The following is a 16,335-nucleotide window of genomic DNA, read 5'->3' as shown; positions in this document are numbered from 1 at the left end:
ACTCAGTACACTACAGAGCAAGTTAGCTTTTTTTTATATCTTTGTAAGCTCATTTTTAAGATATGACAATGCATATAAAGCTTGACTCTGGTGGGACTCGAACCCACAACCTTTGAATCACTCCTCTTGTGTTTGACTAGAAGTCCAACGCGCTATCCGTTGCGCCACAGAGCCTCACGAGACAAGCATAAGAGGAGAGATTCAAAGGTTGTGGGTTCGAGTCCCACCAGAGTCAAGCTTTATAGACAGTGTATCTGACTTCAGGTTCTTTCTACAGACTGTGCAGCAGGCAGCTACAGTGTTAGATAATACACAGATGTAATGGGTAGTGCTTTGAAAGAAAAGAGAGTTAAAGGTTGTTGGCTTGAATCCCATCCGAGTAAAACTTTTTCCAAAGATTAGAGATTTCATTTTATGCATTTAAAGCTAGTTTTTCCAGCTGTGATAGAACTACTTTGTCAGTGTGAATGTACTTGTCAGGAGTGTGAAAGGATCACTCATGAAGTTGGAGAGATTTGAACAAACAACCCTTCAAATCCAAATCTGTAATGACTCAGTACACTACAGAGCTACAGCAAGTTAGCCTTTTTTATATCTTTGTAAGCTCATTTTTAAGATATGACACTGCATGTAAAGCTCGACTCTGGTGGGACTCGAACTCACAACCTTTGAATCACTCCTCTTGTGTTTAACTAGAAGTCCAACGCGCTATCCATTGCGCCACAGAGCCTCACGAGACAAGCACAAGAGGAGAAATTCAAAGGTTGTGGGTTCAAGTCCCACCAGAGTCGAGCTTTATAGACAGTGTATCTGACTTCAGGTTCTTTCTACAGACTGTGCAGCAGGCAGCTACAGTGTTAGATAATACACAGATGTAATGGGTAGTGCTTTGAAAGAAAAGAGAGTTAAAGGTTGTTGGCTTGAATCCCATCCAAGTAAAACTTTTTCCAAAGATTAGAGATTTCATTTAAAGCTAGTTTTTCCAGCTGTGATATAACTACTGTGTCAGTGTGAATGTCCTTGTCAGGAGTGTGGAAGAATCCCTCATGAAGTTGGAGAGATTTGAACAAACAACCCTTCAAATCCAAATCCGTAATGACTCAGTACACTACAGAGCAAGTTAGCCTTTTTTATATCTTTGTAAGCTCATTTTTAAGATATGACAATGTATATAAAGCTCGACTCTGGTGGGACTCGAACCCACAACCTTTGAATCACTCCTCTTGTGTTTGACTAGAAGTCCAATGCGCTATCCGTTGCGCCACAGAGCCTCACGAGACAAGCATAAGAGGAGAGATTCAAAGGTTGTGGGTTCGAGTCCCACCAGAGTCAAGCTTTATAGACAGTGTATCTGACTTCAGGTTCTTTCTACAGACTGTGCAGCAGGCAGCTACAGTGTTAGATAATACACAGATGTAATGGGTAGTGCTTTGAAAGAAAAGAGAGTTAAAGGTTGTTGGCTTGAATCCCATCCGAGTCAAACTTTTTCCAAAGATTAGAGATTTCATTTTATGCATTTAAAGCTAGTTTTTCCAGCTGTGATAGAACTACTTTGTCAGTGTGAATGTACTTGTCAGGAGTGTGAAAGGATCACTCATGAAGTTGGAGAGATTTGAACAAACAACCCTTCAAATCCAAATCTGTAATGACTCAGTACACTACAGAGCTACAGCAAGTTAGCCTTTTTTATATCTTTGTAAGCTCATTTTTAAGATATGACACTGCATGTAAAGCTCGACTCTGGTGGGACTCGAACTCACAACCTTTGAATCACTCCTCTTGTGCTTTACTAGAAGTCCAATGCGCTATCCGTTGCGCCACAGAGCCTCACAAGTCAAGCACAAGAGGAGAGATCCAAAGGTTGTGGGTTCGAGTCCCACCAGAGTCGAGCTTTATAGACAGTGTATCTGACTTCAGGTTCTTGTACAGCAGGCAGCTACAGTGTTACACAGGTTTAATGGGTAGTGCTTTGTAAGAGAAGAGAGTTAAAGGTTGTTGGCTTGAATCCCATCTGAGTCAAACTTTTTCCAATGATTAGAGATTTTATTTTGTGCAGCTAGTTTTTCCAGTTGTGATAAAACTACTTGGTCAGTGTGAATCTACTTTTCAGGAGTGTGGAAGAATCACTCAGGAAGTAGGAGAGATTTGAACCAACACCCCTTCAAATGCCTTCTCTTGGACTTGCGTAATGACTCAGTACACTACAGAGCTACAGCAAGTTCTTTGTAGGCTGATTTTAAGTGCCATTATTAAGATATGACACTGCATATAAAGCACGACTCTGGTGGGACTCGAACCCACAACCTTTGAATCACTCCTCTTGTGCTTGACTAGAAGTCCAACGCGCTATCCGTTGCGCCACAGAGCCTCACGTCAAGCACAAGAGGAGAGATTCAAAGGTTGTTGGTTCGAGTCCCACCAGAGTCGAGCTGTATAGACAGCGTATCTACTCATGGTGAAAAATGGAAGGCGGCTCATTAGCCAAATTTTGGAGCTAAACAACGAGGAACCAAATACTTGTACAAAGATGAACTATTGATGATGCTCTCACAGTCTCATAGTGTTCTCACTCATGAAGTTTGACTCTAATGGGATTCAAACTGACAACCATTGAATATCTTCTTCCTCTTTTTCTAATGACCTCTGACTAACAGTGTAGTTGTCTGTATAAAGGGTAGAAGTCTCAACAATTAGATACAATACAGGCTGTCGACTCTGGTGGGACTCGAACCCACAACCTTTGAATCACTCCTCTGGTACTTGACTAGAAGTCCAATGCGCTATCCTTTGCGCCACAGAGCCTCATGTGTGCAGCCCTTTATGTCTATATCCTTCAGTTGAATCTGGGCCAAAGTTTATAAGTGAGTCTTGCTGGCGACACAGGAAAGCTAAGGAGCATAAAGAGGCTCTGTGGCGCAACGGATAGCACGTTGGACTTCTAGTCAAGCACAAGAGGAGTGATTCAAAGGTTGTGGGTTTGAGTCCCACCAGAGTCGTGAGAGAACGTATCTTTCTACAGACTGTACAGCAGCTGTACAGCAGGCAGCTATAGTGTTAGATTAGATGGTTTAATGGTTAGTGCTTTGAAAGAGAAGAGAATTAAAGGTTGTTGGCTTGAATCCCACCCGAGTCAAACTTCATGAGCGACCCTAGACAGAGTCACTGGAGTGGACTGTTGGCTGATTGATTTCTTAAACAGGATCAACATGAGCTAATTTCCATTTTTAGGCATAAACAGCAACACCTCAGAGGCTCTGTGGCACAACGGATAGCGCGTTGGACTTCTAGTCAAGCACAAGAGGAGTGATTCAAAGGTTGTGGGTTCGAGTCCCACCAGAGTCGAGCTTTATAGAGAATGTATCTGACTTCAGGTTCTTTCTACAGACTGTACAGCAGGCAGCTTAGAGTATTAGATCAGGTATCATACATACTCGCCTGTGGTTTAATGGGTAGTGCATTGAAAGACAAGAGAGTTAAAGGTTGTTGGCTTGAATCCCATCACGACTCAAACTTCATGAGCAACTCTAGACACACTGACTATGAGAATCACTGGACTGGACTGTTGGGTGATTTTGTAATCAGGGTCAACATGACCTGTCTTGGATTTTGAGGCATTAACAACAACACTTCAGAGGCTCTGTGGCGCAACGGATAGCGCGTTGGACTTCTAGTCAAGCACAAAAGGAGTGATTCAAAGGTTGTGGGTTCGAGTCCCACCAGAGTCGAGCTTTATAGAGAATGTATCTGACTTCAGGTTCTTTCTACAGACTGTCTGTAGAGAAGGCAGCTAGAGTATTAGATCAGGTATCATACATACTCGCCTGTGGTTTAATGGGTAGTGCTTTGAAAGACAAGAGAGTTAAAGGTTGTTGGCTTGAATCCCATCCAAGTTAAACTTCTGTTTAACTAGAAGTCCAACACGCTATCCGTTGCGCCACAGAGCCTCTGAACTACTGATGTTTATGGTGAAACACGGCTCATGTATGACTCTAATTATCCACATTTTGAGAGCTAAACTGGGAGGAATTAAAAATGTTTTTCCAAAGATTAAATTCGACTAAACATTTCAGAGGGAAATGTTCTACTTTCTACTCCACTACACACTACGGCATTTATTTGACGACTTTTGTTACTTTTCAGATGAAGAGTTGACTCATCCAAATAAACAAATTCAAAGCAAAGGGATTAAATAAAAAAGATGCATAATGAATCAGTTTGGTGAGCTCTGTTTTCACTCTGACTTTAAAGGCTCATTTTTTTCTGTTCATGAGAATCAAATTAAAATCTCATTTGATTCACTGTTGTAAATAATAAACAATAAAACATGAAAAAATCCATCTGTGGTGAATACAGACGCTGTGCATCTATGTTTATATACTGGTAGCATAATAACTTTTCTGTTTAATACTTTAAGAACATTTAGCTACTGTCCTTTAACTTACGGTAGATTTTAATTAAGTACTATTGAATCTTCTATAATCGTTCTTGTGTCTGCAGGAAAGCTAGAAGTTGAAGTTTTGATCATTTAGGAGCATCAGCAGCGTATTGTCTGTCCTCGTCAGATCTTCATGGACCCTCACCATTAAGATATCGACTCTGGTGGGCCTTGAATCACCCCTTTCGTGTTTAACTAGAAGACCAATGTGCTATCCGTTGCGCCACAGAGCCTCTGAGCAGCAGCTGTTATTATTTATGGCTGAAAATAGAAGACGGCTCATGTTGACCCTGTTTATGAAGTCAATACAAAAAATTTGGAACTAAACACGGAGGAAGCAAAATGTTTTTCCGAAGATTAAATATTTAGTTTTAAACTGCTGGACACTGTCTGGTAGTCAGTTAGTGCCTGCAACAATCACTCATGAAGTTTAACTCTGGTGGGATTCAAATTGACAACCTTGGAAGCTCTACTTTTGCATTTTTCAGTTTGCTATTCGTTAAACTACACAGGAGTATGTCACCACCTCTGATCTAAGCACTGTAGTTTCCTGCTGTTATAGTCTGTAGAAAGGCATTAGCAAATTCAGCCATGTCAGTCAGATAGGCTGTCTATAAGGTTCGACTCTGGTGGGACTCGAACCCACAACCTTTGAATCACTCCTCTTGTGCTTGACTAGAAGTCCAACGCGCTATCCATTGCGCCACAGAGCCTCTGAGGTGTTGCTGTTCATGCCTCAAAATGCGAGACAGCTCATGTTAACCCTAATTAAGAAATCAATCAAACAAAAGTCCACTCCAATGAGTGTCTGAAGTCTCTCATGAAGTTTGACTCTGGTGGGATTCAAACCAACAACCTTTAACTCTCTTCTCTTTCAAAGCACTAACCATTAAACCTGTGTAACACTGCAGCTGCCTGCTGTTGAAAGACACTGAAGTTAGGTACGCTGTCTATAAAGCTCGACTCTGGTGGGACTCGAACCCACAACCTTTGAATCACTCCTCTTGTGCTTGACTAGAAGTCCAATGCGCTATCCATTGCGCCACAGAGCCTCTGAGATGTTGAAGTTATGGTACAGAATGGAAGACAGCTCATGTTTGACTTGAACTTTTTCATTTGGAAAACTAATACGGACGATTTACATTTATTTAAATATCAAGAGTTAAATATTTTAGTTTTATGAAGCATTTTATCTCCACTACAGTGATTCTCATATTCAGTTAGTGTGCAAGAATCACTTTGATTCAGGTGGGATTTGAACCTACATCTTTTGACTCTCTTCTACTGTACTTTTCATATTTGTCAATGGTCTTTAGTACAAATATGATACTGGGTGTTGATTTTTCTCACAACTAAACTCTCTAAAGGCCGACTCTGGTGGGACTCGAACCCACAACCTTTGAATCACTCCTCTTGTGCTTGCCTAGAAGTCCAACGCGCTATCCATTGCGCCACAGAGCCTCTGAGGTGTTGCTGTTTATGCCTCAAAATGCAAGACAGCTCATGTTGATCCAGTTTACAAAATCAACCAATAGTCAGTGTGTCTAGAGTTGCTCATGAAGTTTGACTCGGATGGGATTCAAGCAAACAACCTTTAACTCTCAAATCTCTTTTAGAGCAATACCGCACCACCCATTAAACCACAGTTGAGTATGTATCATGTCTAAACTGAAGTCAGATAGGCAGTCTATAAGTTTCGACTCTGGTGGGACTCGAACCCACAACCTTTGAATCACTCCTCTTATGTTTAACTAGAAGTCCAACGCGCTATCCGTTGCGCCACAGAGCCTCTGAAATGGCATCATTTATGCCTCAAAATCCAAGTTAGCTCATGTTGACCCTGTTTAAGAAATCAATCAACCTAAACTGTTTTTATCTCCACTCCAATGATTCAGTGTGTTTAGAGTTGCTCATGAAGTTTGACTCGGGTGGGATTCAAGCCTACAACCTTTGAGTCTCTTCTCTTTCAAAGCACTACCCATTACTTCTGAGTATTATCTAACACTGTAGCTGCCTGCTGTACAGTCTGTAGAAAGAACCTGAAGTCAGATACGCTCTCTATAAATCTCGACTCTGGTGGGACTCGAACCCACAACCTTTGAATCGCTCCTCTGGTGCTTAACTAGAAGTCCAACGCGCTATCCATTGCGCCACAGAGCCTCTTAAGTGTTGCTGTTTATGCCTCAAAATCCAATTTAGCTCATGTTGATCCTGTTTAAGAAATCAATCAACCTAAACTGTTTTTATCTCCACTCCAATGATTCAGTGTGTCTAGAGTTGCTCATGAAGTTTGACTCGGGTGGGATTCAAGCCTACAACCTTTGAGTCTCTTCTCTTTCAATGCACTACCCATTAAACCATCTAATCTAACAATGTAGCTGCCTGCTGTAGAGAGAACCTGAAGTCAGATACGCTGTCTATAAAGCTCGACTCTGGTGGGACTCGAACCCACAACCTTTGAATCTCTCCTCTTTTCCTTGACTAGTGAGGCTCTGTGGCGCAACGGATAGCGCGTTGGACTTCTAGTCAAGCACAAGAGGAGTGATTCAAAGGTTGTGGGTTCGAGTCCCACCAGAGTCGAGCTTTATAGAGAACGTATCTTTCTACAGACTGTACAGCAGGTAGCTACAGTGTTAGATTAGATGGTTTAATGGGTAGTGCTTTGAAAGAGGAGAGACTCAAAGGTTGTTGGCTTGAATCCCATCCGAGTCAAACTTCATGAGGGACTCCAGACACACTGACTATGAGAATCACTGGACTGTTGGCTGATTTTGTAATCAGGGTCAACATGAGCTGTCTTGCATTTTGAGGCATTAACAGCAACACCTCAGAGGCTCTGTGGCGCAACGGATAGCGCGTTGGACTTCTAGTTAAACACCAGAGGAGTGATTCAAAGGTTGTGGGTTCGAGTCCCACCAGAGTCGAACAGTCAAAGGCTAACTGATCCATAAAAGGACCATGTTTCCAGCTTGTATCAGCCTTTAGACAGGTGATTGGTTCTAATAAAAAGCAGTTACATGACCCTGGATGGAATAGTTTGGACCTATCGACACATTTACTTGGAATTCATTAAACTTAACTAAAGTAATTAATCATAAAACGAAGTCCATGTGAAGAAAATCTCATGCTTTTACTTTTGGCTCTGGGATTAGATAGATGAGATGGATGAGAATAGATAGCACGTTGTACTTCGAGACAAACAGAAGATGTTGTTCCTCAATCAGTGAAACTAAGCAGCTTCAACTAAAACTTTAAATCTGGTCAGAGACTCCAGATAGAGCTGAGATATATCGCCCACCTGCACGCAGATCTGTGAGAGTCATTACTAACCGATTAATAACTGATTAATAAGCTGTGACCACGACCTAAAAGCTGTGTTTGATTTCAGACACACACACACACACACAATATGAATATTAAAACAGAGAAAATAGAGATTGATGAGCGTAATCAGAGACTCAGATGACGAAATCGGAGAAAATAATCAGAATTTTGTGTCTTAATGAGGCCGAAAAAATCACAACTTACACAACTACACAGCGTGGGAACAACCGACTGTAACATATCTGTGTGTGTGTGTGCGTGCGTGTGTGTGTGTGTGTGTGTGTGTGTGTGTGTGTGTGTTTACATATTTCCAGGGTCTATCGGAGGGTTCATGTTTATATGAGATCACTGAAGAGACCTTTTGGGTTTTAGCCCTCGTCAGGCTGCTCACAGACTCAACACACACACATGCAGGCACACACACACACGCACACACACACACACACACACACACACACACACACACATATATTCTGGTTTATGAGTTGATTTGACATTAAACACAACGCTGAGCAGCTGTGCCAGTAGAACCAGGCTTACAACTGAATTTCCACAACTTTAAATTAATCTTTATTTTCTATCCACTCCTGTTGTGTGAATATTAGGACATCAATGATTAACACTTTCCTTCCCTCCTTTCCTTCCTTCCTCCCTCCTCCCTCCTTCCTTCCTTCCTTCCTTCCTTCCCTCCCTCCTTCCTTCTTCTTTCCTCCCTCCCTCCTTCCTTCCCTCCCTTCCTCACTCCTTCCTTCCTTCCTTCCTCCTTCTCTCTTTCTTTCTTCCCTTCCTCCTTTCCTTCCCTCCTTCCTCCCTCCTTTCCGTCCTCCTTCCTTCCTCCCTTCCTCCTTCCTTCCTTCCCTCCCTCCTTCCTTCTTCTTTCCTCCCTCCCTTCCTCACTCCTTCCTTCTCTCTTTCTTTCCTCCCTTCCTCCTTTCCTTCCTTCTTCCTTCCTTCCTTCCTCCCTCCTTCTCTCTTTCTCTCTTTCTTTCCTCCCTTCCTCCTTTCCTTCACTCCTTCCTCCCTCCTTTCCTTCCTCCTTCCTTCCTCCCTTCCTCCCTCCTTCCTTTCTTCCCTCCCTTCCTCACTCCTTCCTTCTCTCTTTCTTTCCTCCTTTCCTTCCTTCTTCCTGTTGTGTGAATATTAGGACATCAACTTATTATCTACTGCAGAAGAAGAAGAGTTAAAACGCTTCAATTCACGACAGTCTTTTACTCGACCTGGCCGATGAGCTGACGTCGAATTGCTGTACATTTCCTCGGTTGCTAAGGCGGTTGCTAAGGTGGTTGCTAAGGTGTTTCCACTCTCATATCTCACATGTGTTTCAGCTCCAACATGTACGGAGTAAAGAAGGAGAAAAAGAAGTGAAGTCCTGCTGCTATAGTTAGTTTCAGGGTCTGGTTGGCGTGGCCTCTTCCCCAACCGGCGGATGTTTGAATAAAAACTTAAATGTCACAAAGAGAATTATTTCCATGCCCCCCACACACACACACACACACACACACACAGACACACACACACACACACACAGCTGCTGCCCACTGTTTCTTTCTGAGACAAGACAATGTCAAGAGGCCCTGCTGACCCAGAGAGGGAAACACACACACACCCATTGTGTTTAGGAGGGTGGTGGCAGAAAATTGTTATATAGGGAACGACACACACACACACACACACACACACACACACACACACACACACACACACACACACACAAACTCAGTGGTCGAGGCTAAATAAACGCAGTGACAGTGAGTGTAAACATCCAGTAGTGCTGTTAAGAGACACACAGACGCCTCCTGTCCTCCGAGTGTGTGTGTGTGTGTGTGTGTGTGTGTGTGTGTGTGTGTGTGTGTGTGTGTGTGTGTGTGTGTGTGTGTGAGAGCCACTAACAGCTGATTCAGCAGACTTTTAATGGACACACTATTTGACTAAATGTAAGCAAATCCGGCGTCTGGAAGTGAGCAGCAGCACCTGCCTGCAGCTGACTCGTGTGTGTGTGTGTGTGTGTGTGTGTGTGTGTGTGTGGAGGAAACTTGTGCCACATACAGGCCAGTATAATCTCAAATGAGCCGAACCAGTACAATCATTGCATAATAACCTATAAATCATTTCTTTAATATGTATAATCTATATATTAGATATTATACTTTACTCTAATAAAACATGCAGAGGCCTCCTGGTAAGAAATACTGATACAAAAAAAATAGACTTGTAATGTGATTTAGATTTGAAGGAAAGGGCCAAAGGGCCAGATTGGACCCCGTAGTGGGCCGGTTCTGGTCCGTGGGCCATATGTTTGACACCCATAGATTAAGTATAGACATTAATACAGTTTACATGGAACAATTTAGTCTGCTATTAATTAGGTTTTAGTCCTCCATCCTCGCAAGTTATGATGATGTCATGATGAAGTTATGATGATGTCATGATGATGTTATGATGATGTCATGATGAAGTTATGATGAAGTTATGATAAAGTTATGATGAAGTTATGATGATGTCATGATGAAGTTATGATGATGTCGTGATGATGTCATGATGATGTTATGATGAAGTTATGATGAAGTTATGATAAAGTTATGATGAAGTTATGATAAAGTTATGATGAAGTTATGATGATGTCATGATGAAGTTATGATGATGTCGTGATGATGTCATGATGATGTTATGATGATGTCATGATGAAGTTATGATGAAGTTATGATGATGTCATGATGAAGTTATGATGATGTCGTGATGATGTCATGATTAAGTTATGATGACGTTATGATGATGTCATGATGATGTCATGATGATGTCATGATTAAGTTATGATGAAGTTATGATGATGTCATGATGAAGTTATGATGATGTCATGATGAAGTTATGATGATGTAATGAAGTTATGATGATGTTATGATGAAGTTATGATGACGTTATGATGATGTCATGATGATGTTATGATGAAGTTATGATGACGTTATGATGATGTCATGATGAAGTTATGATGATGTCATGATGATGTCATGATGAAGTTATGATGATGTGATGAAGTTATGATGATGTCATGATGATGTTATGATGACGTTATGATGATGTCATGATGAAGTTATGATGATGTCATGATAAAGTTATGATGTCATGATGAAGTTATGATGATGTCATGATGAAGTTATGATGATGTCATGATGAAGTTATGATGTCATGATAAAGTTATGATGATGTCATGATGAAGTTATGATGATGTCATGATGAAGTTATGATGATGTCATGATGTCATGATAAAGTTATGATGATGTCATGATGAAGTTATGATGATGTCATGATGAAGTTATGATGATGTTATGATGTCATGATAAGGTTATGATGATGTCATTTTATGATGATGTAAACCTGATCAGCTTCTTCACGTCTCCTCTGAGTGATGGATTATTCTCTCTCAGCTGATCTCATGCACAGCTGCGGCTATTAAAGTGTATTTATATTGACCGTCACATGACTTCCTTTTCCCTCCATTAAACCAGCAAATTCACATCATCATCACAGTATGTAGGCCAGTCCTCCGCTGTGTGTGGTCCCACCCTGCGTGTGTGCGTGTGTGTGTGTGTGTGTGTGTGTACAGATATAACATTGTGTTTGACAGACACACACAGACACATAATAGCCCCTGCTGTTTCTATTGTGCTTCACGGCGTCCTCACACACACACACACACACACACACACACACACACACACACACACACACACACTGAAATGACCCTGTATGTGTTTTTGTGTGTGTGTGTGTGTGTGTGTGTGTGTGTGTGTGTGTGTGTGTGTGTGTGTGTGTGTGTGTGTGTGTGTGTGCATATCTCAGTTTTACACTCTTACAGTTACCAGTCAGACGCTGTGTCTACTTCCCACCCGTCTTTCTCTCTACATGTTGAACACACAGAGCTGAACACACTCGACTCCATATAAAAACAACTATTACAACAACTACAACTCCCATGAGCCTTTGCAGCTGCTGAGCGATCCCATTTAAGATAAGATACAAGTTATTGTCCCAGAGGGGGGAGATCTGTCGTCAGGTTAAAGTGATGAATGTTGCTAAATATAGAAAGATATGAGATACAGAGGAGAAGATAAGGAACATACACACACAGAGATACACAATCATTCACACTCACTAGTGAAGCTCAGTGAAGGTTCAGACTCTTCAGATAGGAGGGAGGAAGGAAGGGAGGAAAGGAAAGGAGGGAGGAAGGAAGGTAGGAAAGGAAAGGAGGGAGGAAGGAGGGAGACAGAAAGGGAAAGAGGAAGGAAAGAAAGAAGGACAGAGGAAAGAAGGAAGGGAGGAAGGTAGGGGGGAGGAAAGAAAGAGAAGGAGACAGGAAGGAAAGAGGGAAGGAAAGAAGGAGGGAGGGAGGAAGGACAGACGGAAGGAAGGAAGGAAGGAAGGAAGGAAGGAAGGAACAGTTAAAACAGACGGGGTCAATTTGACCCAGGAGGACGACAGGAGTTAAGCAAGTTGAATTATTTGGTACAAAGTTTTTATGATTACACCACTTAGACATTTTTACCATAATCCTCTAATATATTCTCCTTCCTTCCTCCCTTCCTTCCTTCCTCCCTTCCTTCCTTCCTTCCAAAGTTTTTATGGTTACACCACTTAGACATTTTAGCCATAATCCTCTAATATATTCTCTCTAAATGGATTAAAAGCAGAAATTTGATGCTGAGTCCACAAAAAACAGAATGTGTGCAAGTTATTCATACTTTTATTTTCACATTTTAACTTTTTAAATTATGTAAAGTCTTTATCTCAACAGGACGGTGAGTTATTACGTAAGAGAAGAACGATGTGAAAACAGAGCTGTGAAACGACTCCAGAGGGAAATGTGAACACAAAGTCTGAGTGGGGGCTGGGGGGGGGGCCAGACTGTGACCTCTGACCTCTGACCTCACTCTGTTTAGCACACAGCTAAATCTGCCCGGCTGTCAGCTGCTGTTTGTGTTTTCAGTCGTTTACACGGAAACATGTTTTACTTTTTTTTTTACAAGGTAGAAACGTCAACTTCATCATCCTTTTATCTGTAGCTCCTCCTTATTTTATTATTATTTCTATCTTTTTATTTCATTTATCTTTTATTACCTTTCATCTTATTTGGGTATTCTTCATTTTATACATTTTTATTCTACCTCTGATGATTTCCTCACTGCAGATTCATCAAACTTCCTGTTTATTTTATTATTTTGGGGTTTTTTTGGTTATTTTTTAAACTATGTAAAGCATTTCTGTTATGTATTATTACCATGAATTAAAAGTTTTATACATATAAAGTTTGATTTAGTTTAATTAATGACATGAATCCACTGTTTTTAGTCCAAAACTTTCAGATATTTAATTTAAAAAAAACAAATTAAGCAGCAAATGTTTCTCAATTTTGCCTAAAAAATTAATAAAATTATTATTCAACTGTCAAAATAGTTAAAGTAGTATACTTTGAAGCAGTAAAGGAAATTAAAATGAGCAAACTAACTGAATTAATTAACCTTATTTAACTGGTTTACTTCAGCAGTGGTTTACATGTATGGAAGCTAAAGAGTGCCAACACGAATTATTAGGGCTATCAGCGTTAACTCGTTAATCGCGATTAGATTAATGCAATCCATAATGCATTAATTGTTTTTTAATCTCATTTTAATGTTGCAAGCCTTTTTGTCCCTTCTACTCCCCCGTAGACGGCTCCTCTAGCTGTAGCGCTATGCTTTGAAGTGGCCTCCTGCAGTAAACCTACCGCGCTGATGGAAAGTAAGAGAGCTACTGGACTTTTGAACGGCTTGTTTAACTTTAAAACACTTCCAGACGCTTCAGTTGACAAGTCAAAAGTAAAATGCAACCTGTGTCAAACGGAGTTTAACTACCACCGGAGTACGTGGAGTTTGAGTTAGCACCTCCACGCTAAACACCCAGGTGCAGCCAAGCCAGCCTCAGCTCCACCAAAGGACCATTTTGGAGTGTGGGAGTCGCAGCAGAGCCGTGATTGATTCCCAGTTAAGACACTCTGGTAAGAAATGCTTTACATTATGGGCTTAAAACTGCCTTCAAATGGAAAATAACAGGATTTTAAACATGCAATTCAAAACGCCATTAATCGTGATTAACTATGGAAATTCTGAGATTAATCTCGATTAAAAAAATGAATCATTTGACAGCCATAATAATAATAACAGCTTTGGCGTGCAGAGCAGTAACACTTTATTGTCCTTGTTTGTTCAGTATGAAGTAAATTAAGGGATTATAATTTGATATTCGGTCATTAAAGGACACATAATGAGATGAAATGTTGTTCGTTAACGTATTAAAGTTGCAAAAATGTTGAAAAATGTTTGATCTTGCAGTAAAAATAAAATATAAGCTGCTTTAAAGCCTAATTAAACCTGTTTATGGTCGTGTTCAGACTCAGATGGTTAATATTGAAGAAGTCTGCAGTAACTTTAACCAGACACACACACACACACACACACACACACACACACACACACACACACACACACGATATACAAATGCATCATCGCCTGTGAGCTTAATCCAGGCAGAGATTATGTTTGCAGGAGAAACAGTTTTAATGATACAGAAACACGTTGGTAGTCTGGTCTGAGGAGAGATGAAGAGACTCTCTGCTCTGATCTGGAAGCTTGTGGAAACTCTGCAGCTGGAAGTTTAGCACGTCTGTGGTCGACGGAGCTCAGTTAAAAAAGCCTCTGTTGCTAAAAAAGGCTATAATGTGCGTTTGTGCATCATTACACGACACAAGATTAACTTTTTAAAGGAGGTTATGAAACATTTAAGTGATGAAACTGAGTGTAGAAGCTTGTAAATAAGATAAAGGATAAAAGATAAAATCAATCCAACGCTGTCAGAGCTGAGGATGATTTAAGGTTTCAGAGAGAGAGAAAAGCTGAGGATCAAACCTGCTGCCTTGTTTACCAGACGCAGCTCGGCTCACGTTGACACTACAAACGAACCACTGCTGAACTGGTTTGTGACCAGAGACACACTGGGAGATGAGCAGAGGCTCGTTGGACATTATATAACCATCACATTATCAAATATGACTTCCAGATGTAAATATTAGGATTATATTAGAGGAGGAAGTTCTCGGAGCCTTCATTTATAAGTTAAAGTAGCAATACGGCCATTTAAAATACTCCTGTAGTTATAAAAGTACTTCATTATGAGTGATAGTTAGCTAGTTTACGCTACTTTATTTACAGTTAGCTAGTTTATACTACTTTATATACAGTTAGCTAGTTTACTACTTTATATACAGTTAGCTAGTTTATACTACTTTATATACAGTTAGCTAGTTTACTACTTTATATACAGTTAGCTAGTTTACTACTTTATATACAGTTAGCTAGTTTACTACTTTATATACAGTTAGCTAGTTTACACTACTTTATATACAGTTAGCTAGTTTATACTACTTTATATACAGTTAGCTAGTTTACTACTTTATATACAGTTAGCTAGTTTATACTACTTTATATACAGTTAGCTAGTTTACTACTTTATATACAGTTAGCTAGTTTACTACTTTATATACAGTTAGCTAGTTTACTACTTTATATACAGTTAGCTAGTTTACACTACTTTATATACAGTTAGCTAGTTTACTCTACTTTATATACAGTTAGCTAGTTTATACTACTTTATACACAGTTAGCTAGTTTATACTACTTTATATACAGTTAGCTAGTTTACTACTTTATATACAGTTAGCTAGTTTATACTACTTTATACACAGTTAGCTAGTTTACACTACTTTATATACAGTTAGCTAGTTTACGCTACTTTATATACAGTTAGCTAGTTTATACTACTTTATATACAGTTAGCTAGTTTACGCTACTTTATATACAGTTAGCTAGTTTATACTACTTTATATACAGTTAGCTAGTTTACGCTACTTTATATACAGTTAGCTAGTTTACACTACTTTATATACAGTTAGCTAGTTTACGCTACTTTATATACAGTTAGCTAGTTTACACTACTTTATATACAGTTAGCTAGTTTACACTACTTTATATACAGTTAGCTAGTTTACACTACTTTATATACAGTTAGCTAGTTTATACTACTTATACAGTTAGCTAGTTTATACTACTTTATATACAGTTAGCTAGTTTACTACTTTATATACAGTTAGCTAGTTTATACTACTATATACAGTTAGCTAGTTTATACTACTTTATATACAGTTAGCTAGTTTACACTACTTTATATAGTTAGCTAGTTTATACTACTTATACAGTTAGCTAGTTTATACTACTTATACAGTTAGCTAGTTTATACTACTTATACAGTTAGCTAGTTTACGCTACTTTATATACAGTTAGCTAGTTTATACTACTTTATATACAGTTAGCTAGTTTATACTACTTTATACAGTTAGCTAGTTTACACTACTTTATATACAGTTAGCTAGTTTATACTACTTTATATACAGTTAGCTAGTTTATACTACTTTATATACAGTTAGCTAGTTTACGCTACTTTATATACGGTTAGCTAGTTTACTCTACTTTATATACAGTTAGCTAGTT

The 16,335-nt window shown here is 39.7% G+C and overlaps 16 non-coding genes across 16 annotated transcripts; 5 read left to right on the top strand and 11 right to left on the bottom strand.

The window, feature by feature from the left end:
- Positions 1-82: 82 nt before the first annotated feature.
- trnar-ucu (transfer RNA arginine (anticodon UCU)) lies at positions 83-174 on the bottom strand. Its single transcript is given in 2 exon segments — positions 83-118; positions 138-174. It is a non-coding gene; the product is annotated as a tRNA-Arg (tRNA).
- Positions 175-638: 464 nt separating this feature from the next.
- On the bottom strand, positions 639-730 carry trnar-ucu (transfer RNA arginine (anticodon UCU)). Its single transcript is given in 2 exon segments — positions 639-674; positions 694-730. It is a non-coding gene; the product is annotated as a tRNA-Arg (tRNA).
- Positions 731-1,179: 449 nt separating this feature from the next.
- On the bottom strand, positions 1,180-1,271 carry trnar-ucu (transfer RNA arginine (anticodon UCU)). The gene is given in 2 exon segments: positions 1,180-1,215; positions 1,235-1,271. It is a non-coding gene; the product is annotated as a tRNA-Arg (tRNA).
- A 464-nt stretch (positions 1,272-1,735) lies between these two features.
- On the bottom strand, positions 1,736-1,827 carry trnar-ucu (transfer RNA arginine (anticodon UCU)). The gene is given in 2 exon segments: positions 1,736-1,771; positions 1,791-1,827. It is a non-coding gene; the product is annotated as a tRNA-Arg (tRNA).
- Positions 1,828-2,276: 449 nt separating this feature from the next.
- Positions 2,277-2,368, bottom strand: trnar-ucu (transfer RNA arginine (anticodon UCU)). The gene is given in 2 exon segments: positions 2,277-2,312; positions 2,332-2,368. It is a non-coding gene; the product is annotated as a tRNA-Arg (tRNA).
- A 342-nt stretch (positions 2,369-2,710) lies between these two features.
- trnar-ucu (transfer RNA arginine (anticodon UCU)) lies at positions 2,711-2,802 on the bottom strand. Its single transcript is given in 2 exon segments — positions 2,711-2,746; positions 2,766-2,802. It is a non-coding gene; the product is annotated as a tRNA-Arg (tRNA).
- A 102-nt stretch (positions 2,803-2,904) lies between these two features.
- Positions 2,905-2,996, top strand: trnar-ucu (transfer RNA arginine (anticodon UCU)). Its single transcript is given in 2 exon segments — positions 2,905-2,941; positions 2,961-2,996. It is a non-coding gene; the product is annotated as a tRNA-Arg (tRNA).
- Positions 2,997-3,250: 254 nt separating this feature from the next.
- trnar-ucu (transfer RNA arginine (anticodon UCU)) lies at positions 3,251-3,342 on the top strand. The gene is given in 2 exon segments: positions 3,251-3,287; positions 3,307-3,342. It is a non-coding gene; the product is annotated as a tRNA-Arg (tRNA).
- A 291-nt stretch (positions 3,343-3,633) lies between these two features.
- Positions 3,634-3,725, top strand: trnar-ucu (transfer RNA arginine (anticodon UCU)). Its single transcript is given in 2 exon segments — positions 3,634-3,670; positions 3,690-3,725. It is a non-coding gene; the product is annotated as a tRNA-Arg (tRNA).
- A 1,331-nt stretch (positions 3,726-5,056) lies between these two features.
- trnar-ucu (transfer RNA arginine (anticodon UCU)) lies at positions 5,057-5,148 on the bottom strand. Its single transcript is given in 2 exon segments — positions 5,057-5,092; positions 5,112-5,148. It is a non-coding gene; the product is annotated as a tRNA-Arg (tRNA).
- Positions 5,149-5,395: 247 nt separating this feature from the next.
- On the bottom strand, positions 5,396-5,487 carry trnar-ucu (transfer RNA arginine (anticodon UCU)). The gene is given in 2 exon segments: positions 5,396-5,431; positions 5,451-5,487. It is a non-coding gene; the product is annotated as a tRNA-Arg (tRNA).
- Positions 5,488-5,804: 317 nt separating this feature from the next.
- trnar-ucu (transfer RNA arginine (anticodon UCU)) lies at positions 5,805-5,896 on the bottom strand. Its single transcript is given in 2 exon segments — positions 5,805-5,840; positions 5,860-5,896. It is a non-coding gene; the product is annotated as a tRNA-Arg (tRNA).
- A 236-nt stretch (positions 5,897-6,132) lies between these two features.
- Positions 6,133-6,224, bottom strand: trnar-ucu (transfer RNA arginine (anticodon UCU)). Its single transcript is given in 2 exon segments — positions 6,133-6,168; positions 6,188-6,224. It is a non-coding gene; the product is annotated as a tRNA-Arg (tRNA).
- A 279-nt stretch (positions 6,225-6,503) lies between these two features.
- On the bottom strand, positions 6,504-6,595 carry trnar-ucu (transfer RNA arginine (anticodon UCU)). Its single transcript is given in 2 exon segments — positions 6,504-6,539; positions 6,559-6,595. It is a non-coding gene; the product is annotated as a tRNA-Arg (tRNA).
- A 328-nt stretch (positions 6,596-6,923) lies between these two features.
- trnar-ucu (transfer RNA arginine (anticodon UCU)) lies at positions 6,924-7,015 on the top strand. The gene is given in 2 exon segments: positions 6,924-6,960; positions 6,980-7,015. It is a non-coding gene; the product is annotated as a tRNA-Arg (tRNA).
- Positions 7,016-7,267: 252 nt separating this feature from the next.
- Positions 7,268-7,359, top strand: trnar-ucu (transfer RNA arginine (anticodon UCU)). The gene is given in 2 exon segments: positions 7,268-7,304; positions 7,324-7,359. It is a non-coding gene; the product is annotated as a tRNA-Arg (tRNA).
- The last annotated feature ends 8,976 nt before the right edge of the window (positions 7,360-16,335 follow it).

This window comes from Scomber japonicus, chromosome 6 (assembly GCF_027409825.1).
Source record: "Scomber japonicus isolate fScoJap1 chromosome 6, fScoJap1.pri, whole genome shotgun sequence".
Classification (NCBI taxonomy): domain Eukaryota; kingdom Metazoa; phylum Chordata; class Actinopteri; order Scombriformes; family Scombridae; genus Scomber; species Scomber japonicus.
The sequence above is the reverse complement of the archived record's forward strand: the minus strand, read 5'-3'. Positions and strand labels throughout refer to the sequence as shown.